Raw genomic sequence first — 24,377 nt, forward strand, 5'->3', positions numbered from 1 at the left:
ATCATTCTACGAAGCTAGTATCACCCTAATACCCAAACCAGGGAAGGACATAACAAAAGAGAAAACTACAGACCAATATCCTTGATGAACATAGATAAAAAAATCCTCAACAAAATACTAGTGAATCAAATCCAACAGCATAACAAAAAGATAATCCACCATGATCAAGTGGACTTCATACCAGGGACACAGGGATCGTTTAACATACAGAAGTCAATAAATGTGATACACCACATAAACAGAATTTAAAACAAAAATCACATGATTATCTCAATAGATGCAGAAAAGCATTTGACAAAATCCAGCATCCCTTCATGATTAAAATCCTCAGCAAAATCGGCATAGAAGGGACATACCCTAAGATAATAAAAAACATCCATAACAAACCCACAGCCAACATTATACTGAACAGGGAAAAGTTGAAAGCATTCCCCCTGAGAATTAGAACAAGACAAAGATCCTAACTTTCACCACTTCTAGTCAACATAGTACTGGAAATCCTAGCCAGAGCAATCAGACAAGAGAAAGAAATAAAAGGTATCCAAATCGGTAAAGGGGAAGTAAAACTGTCACCGTTTGCTGATGCTGTGATTGTATACCTAGAAAACCTGTGATCGTATACCTGTACCTAGGTATAGATCGTATACCTAAAGACTCATCCAAAAACTCCTAGAACTGGTAAATGAATTCGGCAAAATTTCAGGACACAAAATTAATGTACACAAATCAGTAGCTCTGCTGTATACAAACAGCAACAAAGCTGAGAATCAAATCAAGCTTTTATAATAGCTGCAAATATACTTAGGAATATACCTAACCAAGGAGGTGAAAGACCTCTACAAGGATAACTACAAAACACTGCTGAAAGAAATCAGACAACACAAACAAATGGAAACACATCCCATGCTCATGGATGGGTAGAATTAATATTGTGAAAATGACCATACTGCTAAAAGCAGCCTACAAATTCAATGCAATTCCCATCAAAATACCACCATCATTCTTCACAGAACTAGAGAAAACAATACTAAAATTCATATGGACCCCCCCCCAAAAGAAAGTCCACATAGCCAAAGCAAGACTAAGCAAAAAGAACAAATCTGGAGACATCACCTTACTCAGCTTCAAACTATACTACAAGACCATAGTCACCAAAACAGCATGGTACTGATTAAAAAAAAAAGGGTACATAGCCCAATGGAACAGAATAGACAACCCAGAAATAAAGCCAATACTTACAGTCAACTGATCTTTGACAAAGCAAACAAAAACATTAAGTGGGGAAAGGACACCCTATTCAACAAATGGTGGTGGGATAATTGGCAAGCCACATGTAGAAGAATGAAACTGGATCTTCATCTCTCACCCTATACAAAAATCAACTCAAGATGGATCAAAGACTTAAATCCAAGACCTGAAACCATCAAAGTTCTAAAAAATAACACTGGAAAAACCCTTTTAGACATTGGCTTAGGCAAAAACTTCATGACCAAGAACCCAAAAGCAAATGCAACAAAAACAAAGATAAACATATGGGACTTAATTAAACTAAAAAGTTTTTACACAACAAACAAAATAATCAGCAGAGTTAACAGACAACTCACAGAGTGGGAGAAAATCTTCACAATCTATAGATTCGGCAAAGGACTAATATCCAGAATCTACAAAGAACTCAAATCAGCAAGAAAAAAAAATCCCATCAAAAAGTGGGCTAAGGATATGAATAGTCAATTTTCAAAAGAAGATACACAAATGGCCAACAAACATGGAAAAATGCTCAACATCACTAATGATCAGGGAAATGCAAATTAAAGCCACAATGCAATACCACCTTACTCCAGCATGAATGGCCATAATCAAAAAGTCAAAAAATAATAGATGTTGGCATGGATGCTTTTACACTGTTGGTGGGCATGTAAACTAGTACAACCACTATGAAAAACAGTGCAGAGATTCCTTAAAGAAGTAAAAGTGATCTACTGTTTGATCCAGCAATGCCACTACTTGGTATCTACCCAGAGGAAAAGAAGTCATATACAAAAAAGATACTTGCACATGCATGTTTACAGCAGCACAATTTACAATTGCAAAAATATGGAACTAGCCCAAATGCCCATCAATGAATGAGTGGATAAAGGAAATGTGGTATAGCTGGGCATGGTGGCTCACATCTGTAATCCCAACACTTTGGGAGGCCGAGATGGGTAGATCACCTGAGGTCAGGAGTTCGAGACCAGGCTGGCCAACATGGCAAAACCCCATCTCTACTAAAAATACAAAAATTAGCCGGATGTGGTGGTGCAAGCCTGTAATTCCACCTACTCCAGAGGCTGACGCAGAATTGCTTGAACGTGGGAGGCAGAGGTTGCAGTGGGCCGAGATTGTACCATTGCACTCCAGCCTAGGCAACAAGAGTGAAACTCCATCTCAAAAAAAAAAAAAAAAAAAAAAAAAAAAAAAAAAAAAAAAGACCTATTGAAATAAAAACAAAATAATAAATTGCTCAAAATCATACAGAAGTAGAACAAGTAGCTGCTCACACAATTTCCTTTACCCTCATCTCTCTCTATAGATTATCATGGAGTGTGTGTATGTCTGCACATACACACGTGTACCTATGTGTTTTCAAAAAAGAAGGAGTGGAGAACTGGGGGAGATTCCAAAGATGTTGCCACCTGGTACTAAAGATCAATAGAAAGTGGGGTAACTATGGGAAATTTACTTCTAACCCATCTACATGCTATAGAGAGAGTTGGGAAATAAAGCCAAATGCATCAGAGGTTGCTCCTAGGATGACCAGTGAATGTATCATCCAAACCAGGTCAGTCTTGTAAAGTGAAAGGTGACATTATTAATAATCACCCTCAGACAAAAGGTATAAACTGGGACTGTCCCCAGCAAACTGGGACCTAGAGGCACTCTGAACCAAAGTGCATTGCAGTGACTCCACCTCAAGTTCAAGGAAGCTGAACACATATATTAATTATGGATTTTTGGGTATGAAGATGATAAACTAGTTGGTCAGACTAGGATTCATTGAGTCCTTGACATTTGAGCAAATGCTTGGAGGTGAAAGGTGGCCACACAGGTGTCTGGGAAAAGATCAGGGGAAACGACCAGTGCCCAAGCTGAGGCAGGAGCATGCCAGGTGTGTTCAGGGAACAGCAGTCAGTGCGGCTGGAGCAGAGTGAGCAGGGTGCATGTCACGCAGAGCCTTGTAAGTCATTAGGAGGGACTTTGGCATTTATTCTGAGTACAACCAGGAGCTACTACAGGCTTTTGAGTAGAGAAAAGACATCATCTGACTTGCATTTCTATTGAAATGTTCTACTGAAATGAACTTCAGAGGGACAAAGTTGGAGGCAGAGAGGTCAATTAGGATGCTATTGCAGTCATTCAGGCTAAGGAATAATGGTACCTCAGATCTGGGAGTCTGCAGTGGGGGTGGTAAGAGGTTGTCAGATTCTGGATATATTTTGAAACAGTCTTGAGATTTTCTAATGGGTTGATTGGCTGTGAGTTGGCAGAGAGAAGTCAAGGATGATTCCTGGGCTTTTTGTCTTAGCTTTTTCTCTTTCTCCACTGAGATAGAGAAAGCTTCAGGCAGAGCAGGTTTTGAGGGGAGTTCAGACTTTCAGATGGAGACGCCAAGCAGGTCCTTAGGTGAAGGAGTCTGGAGTCTGAAAGAATTTGGGATGGGGACATAGACTTGAGAGCCATCAGCCTATAAATAGGACTTGGTCAAGAATGGGTGGCCTCTGTCCTAGATGGATATAAGAAATAAAGATCGATTTCTCTTCTTATAACATTCCTAGGTTTTCATTTTTATGACTTTAAGAAAAATATGAATGAGAAAAAAAAACATAAAATCAAATATATCTGTATTGCCCTTTGGCGGACACCATCTCTTGCTCACTTTACACAGTTAAGTGCCATTTCCTTCACCTCCATGGAAAACATTTTGTAAATTACTAAGTTGAATAACTTAAAATATAGGATGGGAACATACATTTTAAAGGAATGCCTTTGTAAATGAGAAATCGTTTTTATAAAGTGAATGATGACTTTTCTTTCCCATTCTCTCCATTCTGTTTTTTATTTTAAATTTTAAATGTGAGTCCTAGAACTTCATTGACTGGGTGACTTGCAATAGTCCAGCAATAAGCCTGGGCACACCTTGTCCCCTAGGTGGCGCCTCAGGCTTGGGCTTACTCGGTCACTTTCTCATCAGCATCTCAAAGAAGCATCTCAGTGAAATTGGCCTAACTCCTTCCTTCTCACTTCCTGGGACTTGAAGAGAGAAAAGGAGCCAGGAGTAAAGAAACCTACGGTAGCAGGTGGGGCGCAAATGCCCCACCTCCTGGCCACTGCCCCAGTACTCTCCACCAAAGTCACTGCCTTTTGTTTCTCCTCAGTGAAAATGCGCAGTCACAAAGCCCCCAGAGCTGGGGAGTTCGTGTAACACAGCACCTGAGCCAGTAACAGACCGCAGGCCCTCCCTGAGGTGCTGAGCACCAGGGCAAGTGAGGACATGGAGGGACACAGCGGGGAGCATGGTCTGGAGCAGCAGAGAAAATGGGGTGACAATCATGGCACTCCCCACGCTTCTCTCCTGGAGCCCCTGGAGCCAGGGTGGCTCCACTTCCTCACCCTGGTCCCTGTACTTGAGAGTCCACAGCTGCCCCCAGCTGCTCATGTGCAACAGAGCAGGGCTGCAGGAGCTGCCTGTCTATCCCTCCTCACTTTCTATGACATCAGCTGATGGAGCTGTCACCAGAGAGGTCTGGGGGGCATGGGGAGCAGCAAAAAGACAAGTGTGGGGAGATGTGTGTCCTGTGCCCTTGTATTCCTTCGCCACTGAGCTGCCCAGCTCCCAGGACAGGAGCCCTGCTGCAGACTCCGCTCACACAGCCTAGTGCCTCTGGTATGAGAGCCTCAGCAAAGAAACAAGCACCTGATAGATGCAAAACATTCCAGGAGCACAGCCAGCATGGAACGCAAGTCCCCACCTGTCTGTGCTGCAGTGTCTACTCTCCGCGAAATCCACTAGTTCCAATAAGTGAGAGCAAAGGAAGTCATGAGATAAGCTCCCCCAGAGCCAAACCCTGGACCAGTTCTCAGCACAGTCAGCATGTAGACGCATCTCAGAAGCTTAGACCTTCTGGTATGTTGTAGAAACAAGGGGCGCCCAAGGGGCATTGGCAGAAGTAAAATGCAAAATTGGATCTTAAACATGAAGTTCCTTGGGAGCCTTTTGAGTAATACAAGATCAAATTAGAAACCCCACAATGAAGGAACATGCTGATACCAAGAGCAAGCTATTCTAGCTACACACACACACACACACACGTATGTATTCCTCAGACTACATTTCTAGATTGCAAAGAAAAGCTACGTCCCCATGAGCTGAGGCCCATGGTGCAGACGAGATGGAACTCATTCCATGCTGGCCTATAGGTTTATACCTGGTGTGACCATGAGCCTAGTGCTGGGACCCTACTCTGACCATCACCCAGGAGTCTAGGCCTGTGTCTTTCAGAGAGAACTAGCAGCACCCCCAGCCTTGCTGTCTCCCAATTCTATGCATCAGGTCATTACCCAGGCTGCTTTCTGGTCCCCACATGTAGCTCAGAGCCCTGAGATCACACGGATCTGCCCAGTCCTGGGAGGAGGCAGTCACCCCACTGGAGACATTCTCTTCCATACACTTCAATATGTCCATCATAGATGTGAATTCCAAGAAGGTCTGGAACCCCCAGACTGTTGTTCTTACTGCACATGGTAAGTGAAGAAAACAAAATCTCCCCTGAAAAGACAATGGCTGAGACAAGACCATGTTATGAAGGATACATTTGTGTTTAGTCCCTTTGAACATTCTAATAGGCAGTTTTAGAACAAATAGGATGAAGTCCTCTTTACGTGGGTGCAAAGTAACTTTAGCAACTTGTTTTCACCAAGCAATAGTACAAGATGAAAATAGAAATATTCTTAAGACCAAAAACATTTAAACATTTCTCAGTGTAATGAGGGGGGGGGGGGGGAAGGACTTTAAGCTATAGTACATAACTTTATACCTATGTTTAAAAATGCACATGCAGTTAACAACACTGTATTATATACTTAAAATGTTGAAGAGGGTAAATTTCATGTTAGCTTTCTTACCACATTAAGAGGTGTGGGGTGCGGCACCTAAGCACAGTGGTTCATGCCTGTAATCCCAGCACTTTGGGAGGTCAAGGTGGGAGGATCCCTTGAGGCCAGGGGTTCAAGACCAGCCTGGAAAACATATGGGGACCCCTCTCTGAAAAAAAAAAAAAAACCAGAGCAGATGGGGTGGGGTGGCACAAGCTGGGTGCAGAGATATATACCATTATTCCAGCTACCTAGAAGGCTGAGGCCAGAGGATCGCTCTCAGTAACATAGTGAGACCCCCATCTCTAAAAATAAATAAATTTTAAATTGGCTGGGAGTGGTGGCTCATGCCTGTAATCCCAGCACTTTAGGAGGCCAAGGCAGGCAGATCACCTGAGGTCGGGAGTTCGAGACCAGCCTGACCAACATGGAGAAACCCCGTCTCTACTAAAAATACAAAAAATTAGCCAGGTGTCGTGGCACATGCCTGTAAATCCCAGCTACTCTGTAGGCTGAGGCAGGAGAATTGGTTGAACCTAGGAGGCAGAGGTTGTGGTGAGCCGAGATCGCGCCATTGCACTCCAGCCTGGGCAACAAGAGCAAAAACTCTGACTCAAAAAAAAAATTTTTTTTTAAAGGGGATAGCCACGAAGAAACTTTTGGGAGATGATGGATATATTTATTACCTTGATTGTGCTGATAGTTTCATGGGTGTTAGCATATGTCCAAACTCATCAAATTATTAATGCACATATTAAATATGTACTTTTTGCATATCAATTACACCTCAATGAAGCTGTTACAAGAATTTAAAGTGTTCCCCAGCTGCCCAACAGAGTCACTGTAACCCTCTCCAGAAGAGCTTGACTTCAATTAAGCAATTTTACATCCTGAGTTCAAAGACATTAAAAGAAAGAACGTCAGAGCATGGATGACCTGGGGTGGCTCTCATTTTATAAAGCATCAGAAAGCAATAAAATGAACAGAAAATGTGAGCTGCTTGAGTGTCCCTGAATAAGCCTGACCCTCAGAAGCCCCTCAGGTCCTCCAGGACTGTGTCCTTACCACGAACAGCAGACAGCAGTGTAGTGTAGTGTAGACAGCAGACAGCAATCCCATCTGCTCCCTGTCTACACTGGAGTCAGTGCAAGAAAGGGAATTCCTCTGTGTATTTCGTTTCCGACAAGAGACCAGCAGGGGTGAGAAAAAGCTGAGCAGGTGGAAGAAAGGAAGGGCATTGCTTCCGTAGATATGGACTGAGGGCCACTGAGCAGAGAGGGAAGGACGCAGAAACCAGCTGCTAGGGCCCTGGCTCAGGGGACATGCAGTGTGGCCTGTGGTATGGACAGGTCACCATCGAGTCCATAGACACAGCCCCCAAAACTTGTGCCTCCTGCACAGGTCTGGGGCATGAAGGTCCCTTCCCTGAAGGAATCATATCTTATCTGGAAACCCATGGAAAAAGCCCTGACATAATTAAAAGTGCAAGACTGTCGAGAACCGGACACTCTAAACTCTGAGTCAGAGAAGGGAGAGGTCAGGTCACCTGAGGAAGATTTTGTTTGGTTGTTTCTTGTGTCTTTTGCCTTTTATTTGTGAAGAGGTTTGCGTAGAGGAGGTGGGCTCTGAAGGGCCTCAAAGGATGAGAGCCCCTCCCGAAGCCCAAGGCTGTGAAATGTGTACCTCCTGGTGGGAATGCTGGGCCCAGGACCGCGGCTACGGGCTCCTCCTGCACAAATGCTGCAGGTGATGGGCTCATTCTGAGCCTCCGCCCTCTCTTCCGGGATGTCTTCAGGTGGACGCCCCCAGGCTGCCCCATCTGCAGTGTGTAGACAGTGCAGGTCTCAGCAGCTGCCCCTTCCCCACTCCAGGCCCTGCTCCATGATTTGTCCCCTGCCCCTTAACTGGCTGAGTACCTGCCCTGGGAAGAAGCAGGAGATGAGGCCGAACCCTCCCACACACGCAGACCCATCGATGGAAGGTCCACTGCCCATGGCAGCACCCAGGCCCCACCAGGAGCTGGCTTCGCTCAGTCCAGGGCTCCTTCAAGTCCTGGGCATCCTGGCAGGCCTCATTCCCCGCATGCTTAGTGAACACCTTCCAGTAACAATACAAATGGGGAGAAGGGCACCTTAGGAACATTCCCGTTAGTTTAGCTACTTCTCAAAGGAAGGAAAAAATAAACATGCATGCCGAAAAAGTGGCTATGTTGGCAAGGAGGGAGTGTCAGAGACTCCCTTTGCCGTCCACATGGAATCCCGTCGCTTCAAGCCTGGTGGGTCTAACTCCCACTTTACAGCTGAGGCTCCTGAGACCCAGAGAGGGAAATGGTCTGTCCAAGACCATGGCTCCCATCAACAGCTGAGCTGGGCAGAAGGCAGGTGCCCTGAATAACCGGCAGGAGGGGGGTGGTCTCCTTGCACTCCACAAGGCTGTATGCTATGCCAGAGGCTGAGCCCCACACAGGTGGCATTTTGTCTCTTTCATTGTTGATAAATGCCCAAAACTCACTGCTGACCTCCCAGGATGCTTTCAGAGCTAATCAAAATAAGAAATAGAGCCCAGGGGTTCCAAAAAACCTACTGAGACCACACTTCCCAAGACCCTTTTCCCAGAGCATTCTAACTCCATACAGCCCTCTCCCAACACACCCTGACTCCCAGATGTTAAGAAAGTTAACAGAGTCTGTGTCCACACTCGCCTGATCTTTTGCTCTTCCCAGAAAAATCAGCCCGATTCGTGTCAGGCCTAGGAAAACCTAGGCTTATGTGGACTTCTCTTTTCTTTGTAGTTGCTAACTCAGGGCATATCACCTTCTTAGCTTGGGGTTTCCTGAACAAACCTCTCAACAGCAGCTCACTCCAGTGCCCCCCAGACAGAAGAGGATGTTCGCCATTATTACAAGGCCGTCCTCTTGGCGGGCTGAGGGAGAGTTAGGGAGGGATGCGGAAAATTGTGAGAACAGAACAAGGAAAGGAAAGAGTGGGCATACGTTTCCTTGTTGAAGGCAGGGAGGAAGCAGAGATGAGGAAGAAAGGGGGTCACAGAAGGGGTGAAAAGAGCAGGAGGAGAGGGGCAAGATGGGGAAGAGGACCAGCGGGGAGGGAGCCAGGAAGGTAGGAGATGGCTTGCAAAAACAGGGCTCCCAGGCAGGACCCCTAGCCTTCAGCTTCCCGTGGAGGTGGGGCAGGTAAAGGCAATCTGTGTCCTCATTTGGCCCTCTCTGCGGTTCCCGAAAGCAGCAGATGCCTGGACTCAGAGCCCCACGGGTCGCCCGCAGAGACCTCACCCATCCAGTGTGGGGTGAGGCTGAGGGATGAAGGCCACTCCGTGTCTTGTGTCCCCCGCTTTTCTCACGGTATTCAGGGCTCTGGGGTCAGGTCCCTCGGGCGGGGCGAGGGCAGGCCCTGAAGGCGCAGACAGGGAGCAGTGCAGTCTCTGGCCACCGCTCACCCGGGAAACCTGAGCTGGAGGTCAGCCCGGGAGGCCCGGTGGGGCAGCGTACTGGGTGGCAGCCAGGGTTTAGCCTCTCTACCAGAGCCCACCCAAGGCTACTGGGCCTTTGACTGGGGCTTCCGGCTGCCACCCTTGGGGTTCTTTGGTGCTACATTGAACAGGGCACTGGGGTCACCAAAGAACTGGAAAAACTGGGTGTTGGCTGAGGTGAGCGCTCCCTGATGTCCTGGAGCATGCAGCCTCGACCATGGTCTGCATTGCCACCTCGCCTCACCCATGAGGGGCTCCATCTACTACCCCCGGGCCAAGCTTCTGCCTGATACACTGGCACTGGTGTGGGTCACCTAACCCAAACCCGGTTTGAAGGGTGGCTCAGGGAGGACTTTGATGCCACCACACCTGCAGTGGTCCCTTTAGGGTCTCCAGGTTCCTGGCCCCACTGGGCTCATCCATCCAGCTCTGTCCTCCTGAGCCTCTGCATGGCTGCCTCTGTGCACCGTTCATCAGCAGTTATCCTCCCAGCGCCCCGCGAGTCCAGGCCCCAAGGCGGCAGCGATCCTGCCCAGCCCCTCTGTCCTGCCCTGTGTCCCGTGTGCACGCTGAGGGCCTGTTAGAGGCCCCACAGCCTCCATTCAAAGATTCTAACTGTAGAATTCTGGGCAGAGAGAACGTTCTGGTCAACACAGCCTCTGGGCCCCTCCAGATCCTCCTGCCTTCCGATGGGGGCTGCCCTGGCTGCCAGACTCCACAAGACCAGCCCACCCATTTCTCTCCTGGCATCCTTCTCCATGGGCCACTGGGTCACAAGACAGCGAAGAGCCCCAAGGAGTGAGTGTGTGTGTGTGTGTCTGTGCGTGTATGTGTGTGTGTGCATGTGTGTCGGGGGATATCCGGGGTGTGTGTGGGGAGTATGTGGGGTGCGTGTGGGGGTGTGTATGTGTGTGGGGGTTGTGAGTGTGTGTGAATGTGCATGTGTGAGAGTGTGGGGGGTGGGGGCTGTGGGTGTGAGTGTGCGTGTGTATAGGGTGTGTGTGGGGATATGGGGTGTGTGGGGGGGTATGGGGTGTGTGTGGTGTGTGTGTGGGGGCTGTGTGGGGGTGTGCGGGGGTGTGTGGGGGTGTGTGGGGGTATGGTGTGCATGGCGGTATGTGTGTGGGGATATGGGGAGTGTGTGGGGATATGGGGTGTGTGTGGGGATAAGAGGTGTGTGTGGGGGTATGGGGTGTGTGGGGGGATGGGGTGTGTGTGAGGGTATGGGGTGTGTGTAGGGGGTGTGGGGGGTATGTGTGGGGTGTGTGAGGGTGTGGGGGGGTATGGGGTGTGTGTGGGGGTATGGGGTGTGTGAGGGTGTGGGGTGTGTGGGGATGGGGTGTGTGTGGGGGGATGGGGTGTTGGGGGGTATGGGGTGTGTGGAATATGTGTAGGGGTGTGAGTGTAGTTGTGTGTGAGTGTGTGGGGGTAGGGGGTGTGTGGGGTGTGTGTAGAGCTATGGGGTGTGTGGGTGTGTGGGGGGTATGGGGTATTTAGAATATGTGTAGGGGTGTGAGTGTAGGTGTGTGTTAGTGTGTGGGGTGTGGGGGGTATGGGGTGTGTGGAATACGTGTAGGGGTGTGAGTGTAGGTGTGTGTGAGTGTGTGGTGTGTGGGGGGGTATGGGGTGTGTGGAATATGTGTAGGGGTGTGAGTGTAGGTGTGTGTGAGTGTGTGGGGTGTGGGGGGGTATGGGGTGTGTGGAATACGTGTAGGGGTGTGAGTGTAGGTGTGTGTGAGTGTGTGGGGTGTGGGGGGGTATGAGGTGTGTGGAATACGTGTAGGGGTGTGAGTGTAGGTGTGTGTGTGTGGGGTGTGGGGGGGTATGGGGTGTGTGGAATATGTGTAGGGGTGTGAGTGTAGGTGTGTGTGGGGTGTGGTGGGGTATGTGGTGTGTGGAATATGTGTAGGGGTGTAAGTGTAGGTGTGTGTGGGGTGTGGGGGGGTATGGAGTGTGTGGAATATGTGTAGGGGTGTGAGTGTAGGTGTGTGTGGGGTGTAGGGGGGTATGTGGTGTGTGGAATATGGGTAGGGGTGTGAGTGTAGGTGTGTGAGTGTGTGGGGTGTGGGGGATATGGGGTGTGTGGAATATGTGTAGGAGTGTGAGTGTAGGTGCGTGTGAGTGTGTGGGGGGTGGGGGGGTATGGGGTGTGTGGAATATGTGTAGGGGTGTGAGTGTAGGTGTGTGTGAGTGTGTGGGGGTGGGGGGTATGGGGTGTGTGGAATATGTGTAGGGGTGTGAGTGTAGGTGTGCGTGAGTGTGTGGGGTGTGGGGGGATATGGGGTGTGTGGAATATGTGTAGGGGTGTGAGTGTAGGTGTGTGTGAGTGTGTGGGGTGTGGGGTGTGGGGGGTATGGGGTGTGTGGAATATGTGTAGGGGTGTGAGTGTAGGTGTGTGTGAGTGTGTGGGGTGTGGGGGGTATGGGGTGTGTGGAATATGTGTAGGGGTGTGAGTGTAGGTGTGTGTGAGTGTGTGAGGTGTGGGGGGGTTTGGGGTGTGTGGAATATGTGTAGGGGTGTGAGTGTAGGTGTGTGTGAGTGTGTGGGGTGTGGGGGGGTATGGGGTGTGTGGAATATGTGTAGGGGTTTGAGTGTAGGTGTGTGTGTGTGGGGTGTGGTCGGGTATGGGGTGTGTGGAATATGTGTGGGGGTGTGAGTGTAGGTGTGTGTGAGTGTGTGGGGGGGGTGGTTGGGTATGGGGTGTGTGGAATATGTGTAGGGGTGTGAGTGTAGGTGTGTGTGAGTGTGTGGGGTGTGGGGGTGTATGGGGTGTGTGGAATATGTGTAGGGGTGTGAGTGTAGGTGTGTGTGAGTGTGTGGGGTGTGGGGGGTATGGGGTGTGTGGAATATGTGTAGGGGTGTGAGTGTAGGTGTGTGTGAGTGTGTGGGGTGTGGGGGTGTATGGGGTTGTGGAATATGTGTAGGGGTGTGAGTGTAGGTGTGTGAGTGTGTGGGGCGTGGGGGGGTATGGGGTGTGTGGAATATGTGTAGGGGTGTGAGTGTAGGTGTGTGTGAGTGTGTGGGGTGTGGGGGTGTATGGGGTGTGTGGAATATGTGTAGGGGTGTGAGTGTAGGTGTGTGTGAGTGTGTGGGGTGTGGGGCACTCTGGGGTGTGTGGAATATGTGTAGGGGTGTGAGTGTAGGTGTGTGTGAGTGTGTGGGGAGCTTGTCTGGCAGGTTTGCTCTTTGCTGTCGACAGGCAATGGCTGGACCTGAGGTTCTGCCATCCCATGGAGGGGAGGCTGCTCCATCAGCTCCACCTGCCCCTGCCCCTAGGCAGCACCTCAGAGCAACACAGACGCCCTGAATGAGAATGAGACCAGCCGGAGATCTGGTGAGGGCAGCAGGCACAGTTTGGGATGAGCTGGGCAAGCCCTGGCCCTGTGCATTTCCTGACCACACGGTGCCCTCACTTTTTTTTCCCCCCAAGACGGAGTCTTTCTCTGTTGCCCAGGATGGATTGCAGTGGCTGTATCTCGGCCCACTACAATCTGCACCTCCTGGATTCAAGCGATTATCCTGCCTCAGCCTCCAGAGTAACTGGGATTACAGGCACCCGCAGCCACACCCAGCTAATTTTTGTATTTTTAGTAGAGACGGGGTTTCACCATGTTGGCCAGGCTGGTCTCGAACTGACCGGTCTTGAACTCCTGACCTCATGATCCACCCGCCTCGGCCTCCGCAAGTGCTGGGATTACAGACATGAGCCACTGCGCCTGCAGCCCTGGTGGCCTTTTTTTTTTTTTTTCCAGATGGAGTCTCACTCTGCCACCCAGGCTGGAGTGCAGTGGCGCAATCTCAGCTCACTGCAACCTTTACCTCCTGGGTTCAAGCAATTCTCTGCCTCAGCCTCCCAAGTACCTGGGATTACAGGCCCCTACCACCAGGCCCGGCTAATTTTTATATTTTTAGTAGAGGCGGGGTTTCACCATTTTGGCCAGGCTGGTCTTGAAATCCTGACCTCAGGGGATCCCCCTGCCTTGGCCTCCTAAAGTGTTGGGGTTATAGGCATGAGCCATTGTGCCCGGCCTGGTGCCCTAATTTCTAAGGTGAGCCACTGTGGAGTTCTGAGGCCTCTTCGGTCGCCCCCACAGATGGACTCCCATATCCCAGGGGGGAAGTGGCTTTAACTTATATGAAAACTGTAGATATTCACTGAGAGCTTCCTGTGGTAGGCCTTCATCCAAGCTCCCCAGGTGCTATCATCAGCATCCCCTGTTCAGATAAGGAACCCGAAACCCACAGGTTGGGAGGGAATAGCTCAGCCTCAGGGAGCTCCTGCATGGTGGAGGCAGGCTTTGAACAGGCAGCCAGACCTGACCCCAACACGTCCCCTGCCACCCGACCTTGCGCAGGGACCCCACCTCACCCTTCACTCCCTGCCTCCATCTGGATAGACTATCCTCTGGGGCCCTTTAAGCCTTCCTTTAACCAGCCCCCCACTCCCTACACACACACACACACACACACACACACACACACACACACACACACACACACACACACACTTCCTGCAGCCAGAGCAGCCCCACACAGTTGGGCCCCGCCCCCAGCCCCTGGTACTGTGTCCCTGACCAGACTGTAAGCTCCTTACAACGGGTTTGGGGGAGGGGGGACGCTCACATGCTCCGCGAAGGCCTGGATTTTCCCAGCACAAGGCTGATCCTGAATAAGCTGGATGTTGGACATGACCCCCACTCTCTCAACACACACCTCCCAGTCCCTGCAGCAGCTCCTAGGGGTGAAATAAGGGCTTGAGGGTTCGTGGTGAAGTCAGTTTGAGACATACTCAGGGTTCTATAGGTTTCTTCACTGCAGGGCTTCTCAGAGCTTTCAAAAGGCTAAACACTCACTGGTCAGCTGAAAGAGGAAGAGGCAGTACGCAGGTGCGGCAGCTCCCCAAAGGGAGGTGACCAGCGAACAGACCCTTTATCACTGAGTATCCCAAGGGAACCCACTTTGAGAAACCCTGCCCAGAGCACGGGTACCAACATAATTAGTCCCGCCCAACGGAGGGTCTCTAAATCACTGTCAGTCTGTGAATAGTACCAGAAGGAGGCGCCACAAGGATGAATAACACCACCTGATAAGTCATAGCCTCTTATCCCCAATGCCCACCACCTTCTCCCCTGGAGTTGATCAGTTTGAACTTGTTGACAGCTTGTAGGCACTTTGCATTGTGGAAACCCACCCCTATCAGCCAGCAGGAGAAAGAGTCAGGGCAGCTTCTGGACCATCGGGAAGCTAAATCATCCCTCGGGAAACTCCAAGTTGATGTTAATAGCACTGGGGGTGAGGGAGGAGGAGAAGCTGTGGAAACACCGGCCTCATGCCGACTGCTACCCGGACAATGAGAAAACACCCCACATGGCACGGTTCGCAGCACAGCTTCACATCCATTTCTTTATCTGGTCCTCACGATAGCTCTGTGTGGTGATTAAAAACAAATACCACTAACGAAAATATGGCTGGGTGTGATTTTGTGTCTGGCTTTGCTCAATGGAATAAATTCGCCAGGCGGACGCAGGGCCCTGCCTGGATTCCTCTTACTCTTTTTGCCCCAGCCCATCACCCTGCAAGTCCCGGTTGGCAGCAACCCCGCAACACATCCCAGGCCGGCTCCTTCATTCCCCGACACTGACGCCTTGGTCCAGGCCACGTGGGCACTGCAACAGCCTCTCAGTGGTCTTCCGACTTCCACTCCTGCCACCCTGGAGCCTGTTCTTAACACAACAGCCACCTCAAGTCAACCTCCTTCCTGCTTAAATTCCGCAATGACTTTCCATTGCATTTGGAGAAACGCCCCCTAGTCCTTCTGGCTTCATCCTCTCTGCCTACTCCAGCCCCTCCCACTTCCCCGCCCATCCCGAGATGCCCCACCCACCTCCCCGCCCACCCAACACAACCCCACCCATCCCTGAGGGCCCCGCCCCACCTGCTTCCCTCAGCTGCTCAGCAAACCCCAGCTCCTACCCGCACCCCCTGCCAGGCTCCTCCCCTGCCTGGCATCCTCCACAACACTGTCTCCTCATTCATGTCACTGCCCAAATGTCATCTTCACAGACTCGCCCTTGACTCACTGGTTCCCACCAACCACTCTGTGGCATCACGGTCTCTATGGCCTTTATTCTGAATGCCGTCTTTCCTCTCAGTTTGCTTCCGCTTGATTTTGCTCTGAGGGCAGAGGCAAGCGTCTTCATCACCACTCTACCTCCACGCTGAGAACAGCACCCGGCCCACAGTGGATGCTGGACAGTGGGAAGGTTAATGGTCAGTGACCTCTGGACCTCACCCCCTCATCTGCAATGGGGCCAAGAGGGTCTCCAAGTCTGCCCCAGCTCTCACGTTTATCTTCCCTTCCCTCCGTCCTGCTCATCCAGAGCCACACATTGGCTGTCACACACTGGCTTGGTTTGGTCCCCAAATTATTGATCTCATCTTTGCCACAATTCAGGACAGAAGGGAGACAAGATGGAGGAGAAAATGATCTCAGGAGATGCCGAAGAGGTGAAGGGCGCACAAAGGAAGACATTTCCCCATTTCCAGGAGTGGGTGGGGTCTGTTGGGAACAGGCCCCCCAAAATCTGGAAATCAACAAAATCTCTGCAGCACTGTGACATGTTCATGATGGCCATAATGTCCACGCTGAAGGTTGTGGGTTTACCAGAATGAGGGCAAGGAACACCTGGCCCACCCAGGGCGGAAAACCGCTTAAAGGCTTTCTTAAGTCACAAACAATAGAATGAGCGATCTCATGCTAGCTCTCCACTGTGGATACGCAGAGCCCTTCTCTTCCCTATCCCACTCCTGAAGATATTCTCAGGGGAGGGCCTGAAACTCATGGGAAATAGCAGTAATACATGTGAGCATGTGTCCTGGGGAAATGTGGGCTTTCACAGAAATGAAAGCATAAGATTAAGGACCTCATAGAAAAATACATATTGAATAACTACAAACAGTTAAACATCAATTTTAAAAGGTATCTTGTGATAGAAATCAAAACAGTGATTGCCTCTGGGTCAGGGGGACATTGACTAGAAAAGAATATAAGGGAACCTCTCCCAGGAAATGGACATGTCTACATTTTGTGAGGGGTGGTGGTTATTCCACAGGTATATTCAATTGTCAAAAAGAGTTTTGATACATATGTCAGAACTATATGTATACGTACACCTAAGTCTGTTTGTTATTGTACGTGATTATACCTCAGTAAAAAAGACTACTGGAGAAAAGAATATTCTTACAAAAGCAACAAAAATATAAGGAATAAATACATCTAACTGAAGATGTATAAAACATCAATGGAAAAAAGTATGAAATCTAATACTGAAAAAGTTAAATTGATATGCCAAGCTTGTGAATACGATGATTCAATATTACAAAGATGTCAATTCTGCCTAATTTTTGAAGTTACTGTACAATATTTCATATCACTGACAGTTTTAAATCTAATTAAACTCAATGCCAATTATGTTGAGAAATGCTAACACATATACACTGCTAACAAAAGTGGAAAGAGGCCGGGTGCGGTGACTCAAGCCTGTAATCCCAGCACTTTGGGAGGCCGAGACAGGCGGATCACGAGGTCAGGAGATCGAGACCATCCTGGCTAACACGGTGAAACCCCATCTCTAATAAAAAATATAAAAAACTAGCCGGGCTAGGTGGCGGGCGCCTGTAGTCCCAGCTACTCGGGAGGCTGAGGCAGGAGAATGGTGTAAACCTGGGAGGCGGAGCTTGCAATGAGCGGAGATCCCGCCACTGCACTCCAGCCTGGGTGACAGAGCGAGACGCCGTCTCAAAAAAAAAAAAAAAAAAAGTGGAAAGAAATGTCAAAGGTGCACATATTCTACAATCCAGCACCATCACTCTTAGGCACTTATCCTATTCCTCAGGTCTGCAAAAGGAAATATGTACAAGGATAGTCACTGCAGCATGATTTATAACAAAAGCAAAGGCAGAAGACCTGGAAAACAGCCTGGATGCCTGTCAACCAGAGAATGGATAAATTATGGTATTTTCACATAATGGAACACTATACAGCAGTGAAAATGAATAAACTGCAGCTACATGTATCAACACATTTTGTGTGTGTGTGTGTGTAAATAAAATTTAGAAACACCTACACATGTAGCAAAAAAATAAAGAGATGCATGGGAATGATAAATAACAAATTAATTAGAGTGGTTACCTGTGTTGGGAAGACAGGAAGTGAGGGAGGTTCAGTGCTTCTGCTTCTCGAAGGACTCTGGCCAAGGTTGTTGATGAGAGGAAGAATATGCCAGAGTTTTGATTGTATTTGTAACACTTTACTTCATAAGCTGGGTGGTGGGTTCATGGGGGTGTATTGCATTCTTTCTTATACTTTTTGTACATCTTAAATATTTTATAATCATTCAAAAATCTTCACTGAGCCTAGATATTTACATCGGATATCAACCACCGGTTACCGACCACCTAACTCAGTGATGCTGGGTGCAGGAAAGACAGGGCCCTTGCCATGAGTCAGTTGTTGAGTTAGGCAAAATGCAACCCCTGGCTCATTGACTCTGAAGCTGGAATATGAGACATCAGCATCAGCATGGGCAGAGATAAGCCAAACCTCTACCTCATTGCCACATAATAAAGTCTCTTGCCAGGGGTCACTTAGTTGGCATGGAAAGTTTCCAGGGTTAACCTCAAAGGTAGTTTAAGTAGGCCCCTGCCCATGACGGGGGACCCTCTTCCCTTTCTTGTGGGAAAACATGCAGAAGACCTTCCTGGGCTGTAAAACAACAACTTTGGCCAGAGTCCTTCCAGAGGCAGAAGCACCAGCTTCAACCAAAGCCATCTCCAGCCTGGAGACCTCCAGCCTGCAGGTAAGTGGAACTGGACAAGTGTTTGCTCAGTTCACACCAGGGAAGGCACATGCTTACTTTCTAGTTAGAGAGAGTACAGAAACATGAGGCTTACATGAAAATGGCCAAGTTACATAGCAGATACCACTGCTATTTCAGGCAGGACCTTCGCTGGGAATGCCAGATTGATGAGCCAGAAAGCGGTGCAGGCACTATAATTTCCTGGACTTGGAGAAGTGAGCAGTCCCCTCTGGCTGTGCTATCCATTCTGTTCTTAGGCATGGCTGGGAGCCTGTCTCTGAGCAGTGTATGTCTTAGAAAAGATTGTTCCTCCCTGAACACCCAATTCCATTGAATGGTTCCTGGAAAGGCCAGGGATTCAGACCAAGTTGGCATCGGCTCTTCTAAGGCAAGTGATGACGAGCAACAGTCCAAGGCAGAGCTCTAAGTCAAGCTCAGCTTTGGGGCTTTGGTTCCCAGGTATCTGGAGATCAAGCATCCAGTGAGGCACCCAAGATTCTGGTTACCACTTTCCCCAGTTCTTCCAGGGACCCTTGAATGGTATCTGTCTACATCACAATTATCAGGGGAGGAACTTGACAGGGGATGGAAAAGCACCTTCAGAAGCGTAAAGCACTCTCCCACTGTGGGAGAGCATTGCTGGGAGTCAAAGCCTTGAACTCAAGAATGTAGCTTTCCAAAGAGGATTGGGGCATCCGCTAATGGGTAGGAGAATTCTTCGGAGGCAGAGTGGACAGGGGGCCCTGCAGGACCTCTGGGAATCGTGCCCTAGGGATCCATCTATGGAAAGGTTAGCCCTGGAGAAAGTGCTGCTCGATGCAGGACTGCTCAAAGTTGACACTCCAAATTGCCATCACCAGTGGAGAACTGTTTAGCAGGGCTGGGCAGAGTCAGATAATATTCATTTCTTTCTTATTGTCCAGAACAAAACCTGTAATCAACCTGTTCTTTCCACTGTCACTTATTGCTGTCACACACATACATACATACACACACACACACACACACACACACACACACAGAGCTACCACTTCCTGAGAACCTGCTACAGCCCAGGCTTTGGGTACATATCATTGCTAAACCCTCACAACAACCCTTACTACTCTCCATCCCATCTTACACCAGGAAACTGCCGCTCAGGAAGATTAAGCACCTTGTCCAAGGTGACATAGGTGGAAAGTGCTAGAAGAGGGATCTACTTCCAACTATGCACCAGCCACAGAATCGCCCTGCATTTCACCATCATGTGGTCTCTCCTTTAAAGTGATGATGACCATGAGTCAGTTTTCTGGGCGTGAGGATGGGGTGCTGGCACCACCCACCCTGTCCTGGCTGTCCCCACAGGGAGATTCGGGGTGGCACTAGTGGGGAGGAGGTCAATGGCTCTGTCTGCAGCCCTGGAGCACAGTGGGGCTGCTGAGCCCTTCCGGGGTCACTGGCAGGGGCACTCCCCTGCCTGGCTCCCTTGCCATCCAAAGGGGAAGCCCAAATGCTTCCTGATCTGTGCCCAGGGCGAGCAGCTCAGAGAGGGCTTCCAAACTCACAGCCCCATTTCATTTGCACAGAAACTCCCTGAGGAGGCAAGACAGGGACATGATCTCCCTGGGCAGCTGAGGAGTTCAGGGTTCAGAGAGATAAGACATGGGAGAGCTGGGGCTCCAGCCTAGGACTTCTGACTCTTAGTAAAGTCGGTCGAGCTCTCTCCATTTGCCAAATGCCTCTTAGCAGAAAACAAAGATAGACAAAGTATCTGCCTCCTGCACTGATGTTCACCCGAAGCAAACCACCCAAGTTATGCCCTGAATACTGCCTACAAGTTATTTTCTAAATGATTCTTAAATTCATAAAAATATGTGAACGTGTTCCTGGTAAAAACAATAAAATAAGGGTCAGGCACAGTGGTTCACACCTGTAATCCCAGCACTTTGGAAGGTTGAAGCAGGAGGATCACTTGAGGCCAGATTCAAGATCAACCTGGGTAACAGCAAAACCCTGTCTCTATGAAATATATATATTTTTAAAATTAGCCAGGTGTGGTGGTAGCGTCCACTTGTAGTCCCAGCTGCTCAGGAGACTGAGGCAGGAGGATTGCTTAGGCCCAGGAGTTTGAAGTCACAGTGAGCTATGATGATGCCACTGTACCCCAGTCTGGGCAGCAGAGCAAGACTCTGTCTAAATAAATATTCTGAAGCTAAAACTTTCTTTAACTGCCCTGAGCTCAATGCCCGTCCCACATATAACCATTGCTTCCAGTATGGTACATTTCCTTTCAGACTTGTTTCATTTATATTTGTACTCAGATATTGATAGAAAATACATAGTATTGTTTTTATACCCTTTTTTTTTTTTTTTTTTTTTATTTGAGACAGAGTTTCACTCTTGTTGCCGAGGCTGGGGCGCAGTGGTGCTGTCTCGGCTTACTGTAACCTCCACCTCCCAGGTTCAAGAGATTCTCCTGCCTCAGCCTCCCAAGTAGCTGGGATTACAGGCACCTGCCACCATACCTGGCTAACTTTTGTATTTTTAGTAGAGAGGGGATTTCACCATGTTGGCCAGGCTGGTCTCAAATTACTAACCTCAGGTGATCCGCCCACTTCAGTCTCCCAAAGTGCTGGGATTACAGGAGTGAGCCACCGCGCCCGGCCTCCAACCAACTTTTTACAAAGGTGCAAAAGTCCATCAATGGAGGAAAGATAACCTTTCAACCAATGGATGTTCAATGGAACAATTGGACACCCATCCAAAAAAATGAACTTCAACCTTAGTCTCACATCTTATACAAAAATTGACTCAAAATGGGTCACAAACTTGAACATAAAGCATAAAACTATACAACTTTTAGAAAAAAAATAGGAGGAAATCTTCAGGGTATAGAGCTGGCAAAGTGTTCTTAGACTCAATACAAAAAGCATAATCCATAAAGAAAATATTGATAAATTAGGCCTCATCAACATTTAGAATTTTAGACTCAATACAAAAAGCATAATCCATAAAGAAAATATTGATAAATTAGGCCTCATCAACATTTAGAACTTTAGACTGGGAGAAAACATTTGCAAACTGCATATCTGATGAAGTACTAGTTCCTAGAATATATAAAGAACTCGCAACAGTAGAAAAAGACCAATCAGTTGAACAAGGAAATGGGCAAAACTCACGAAGGGACACTTCACTGGAGAGGTGTACAGACGGCGAACAAGCACAAGATGTCCAACATCACTAGCTACTGGGGAAATGTGAATGAAAACTGCAGTGATGTGTCACCACACGCCCATCAGAATGGCTAAAATAAAACCAGTGGCGACACCAAATGATGATGATGTGGATCCGCGGATCGCTCATACGTTGCCGGTGGTGTGTCAAATGTTACAGCCACTCTGGAAAACGGTTTGGCAGTTAGAAACACTAAATATGCAACGATAATACTACCTAGTGATCGCACTTTGGGGCATTTATCCCAGAGAAATGAAGACTCAAGTTCACACAAAAAACTGTAAATGAATGTTTATCATAGCGTGACTTAAAATAGACCCAAACTGGAAGATATTCGTCCCTGGGTATGTGATTGAACACGCTGAGGTGCATCCATACCACGGAACAGCAACAAAAAGGAAAAAGCTGTTGATAAGCAACCTGAATGAATCGCCACGGAATTAGGCTGAGTGAAAAAAAGCTAGTACCGATAAATTACACGTTACACGATTCCATTTAAATAACCTTCTGGAAATGATAAAGTTAAAGAAATGAGTAACAGATTAGCCATTGAGAGGGATTAAGGAGTGCTGGGGTGCGAGGGAAGTAGGTGTGGCTGGTAAAGGGCTGCGTGACCTTTGTGGTGGTGGAAGTGCTTTGAATCTCCGCTGTGTCAGTGTGGATATTCTGGTGGTGAGATTGTACTACAGTTTTGTACAATGTTACCTTTGGGGAAACTCAGGTAAAGGGTACAGGGGTCTCTCTGTATTATTTCTTCCAACTGCATGTGAATCTATAATTATCTCAAAATGAAAAGTTTAATTAAAAGGAGAATTTGTCCATCTGACAGGTAAAGCATAGCATCTCTTGGTTTCAATGTGTAATGAGGTTGAGCGCTTGCGGCATTTTCACTCAGGAGTGTTTGATTGTGTGGTAATCAAATTATGAGACTTCAGGCCTGGCACAGTGGCTCACACCTGTAATCCCAGAACTTTGGGAGGCTGAGGCAAGTGGATCACCTGAGGTCAGGAGTTCGAGACCAGCCTGGCCAATATGAAATCCCCTCTCTACTAAAAATACAAAAGTTAGCCAGGTGTGGTGGCAGGCACCTGTAATCCCAGCTACTGGGGAGGCTGAGGCAGGAGAATCACTTGAACCCGGGAGGTGGAAGTTGCGGTGAACCAAGATTGCGCCACTGTACTCCAGCCTGGGCAACAGAGCAAGGCTCCATCTCAAAAAAAAAAAAAAAAAAAAAAAAAAAAAGACTTCAAACTTCCTTTCTGCTACGTGTGTCTATGTGTGTGTGTTTGTGTAGAATGCCTTCTTTTCCCCAAGGTCATCAATATATTTTATATTTTCTTCTAATGTATTTATAGCATTATTTAATCTAACCCCCATTTATCTTTGTAACTGGTATGAGGTAAGATTGCAACTTAATTTTTTTCCTGATAGATAACCAACTGCCCCAGCACTGAATTGTATTTCCTTTCCTACTGACTGGAAGTGACATTTCTTATAAAACACTAAATTCCTTTGCATACGTGAATTTGTTTTTGGAATTCCTGTTTTGTTCCATTTGTGGAAGAAACAAAAGGAAGAAGAAAATAAACTTAACCTGAGGATTTAAGTCCCTTTAAATCATCAGACCCAGAGAGGCACTGGAATGAATCAGCAGCCATGTCCATCCCCCTTGAGCTAAATAATTACCTCTTGAAGCCACTCATTAAGGGGCTGTGGACTGACATTAAGTAGCTATAAAATGCCACACGCTGCACACCTTAACTCCTACCCTATAGTTCAATGGTGTAAAGCCAATCACAAATCATGTTATCTCTGTCAATCAATGAGAATTCCTGTCAAACAATTTCATCCAACCCACTCCTGTTCCCTTTCCTTTAAAAACCTGCTTGCAGCAAAGGCTGCGGGAGCACTCCTCAGGGCAACGTGGAAGTGTGTCCCAGGCAGCTGTCTTCACTTTGTCTCAACTAAAGATGCCTCAGCCTCTTCATTTCAGATCAACGCACTGATCCAATTGTTTATTCCTGTGCTAAGAAAATGACGTATTTCTGCCGGGCGTGGTGGCTCAAGCCTGTAATCCCAGCACTTTGGGAGGCCGAGACGGGCGGATCACGAGGTCAGGAGATCGAGACCATCCTGGCTAACACGGTGAAACCCCGTCTCTACTAAAAAATACAAAAAACTAGCCGGGCGCAGTGGCGGGCGCCTGTAGTCCCAACTACTCGGGAGGCTGAGGCAGGAGAATGGTGTGAACCCAGGAGGCGGAGCTTGCAGTGAGCTGAGATCCGGCCACTGCACTCCAGCCTGGGCGGCAGAGCGAGACTCCGTCTCAAAAAAAAAAAAAAAAAAAAAAGAAAATGACGTATTTCTAATATATTTTTTTCCTAATAGTTTCTAACATATCTTTGTAGCTCCCTGTCCTTTCTTTAAGTGGACTTGGCTATTCCTGTACATTTGTCCTTTCACAAGATTCAGAATAAACCTATCAAGATACAAAATTTCAAAACAAGTGTATCAGAAAAACAAACACTATTTCTCCTCTCACGTGGTCAACACTCAACACTTCACCCCAAAATGTATGGGGATATCTCTCCATCAGCAACCAATGCCCTGGCAAACACCAAGTAACTGTGCTATAATTTAACTTAATTCTGACACTGTCTGCATGGAGATACCATCAGATCCCACCTG

The 24,377-nt window shown here is 48.1% G+C and overlaps 1 long non-coding RNA gene across 1 annotated transcript in view; it reads right to left on the reverse strand.

Moving 5' to 3' along the window:
* Positions 1-24,377, reverse strand: part of LOC106994506 (uncharacterized) — a 45,291-nt gene that overhangs the window by 16,323 nt on the left and 4,591 nt on the right. The gene's annotated exons all lie outside the window — the stretch shown is intronic.

The sequence above is a fragment of the Macaca mulatta genome, chromosome 18 (assembly GCF_049350105.2).
Source record: "Macaca mulatta isolate MMU2019108-1 chromosome 18, T2T-MMU8v2.0, whole genome shotgun sequence".
NCBI lineage: Eukaryota > Metazoa > Chordata > Mammalia > Primates > Cercopithecidae > Macaca > Macaca mulatta.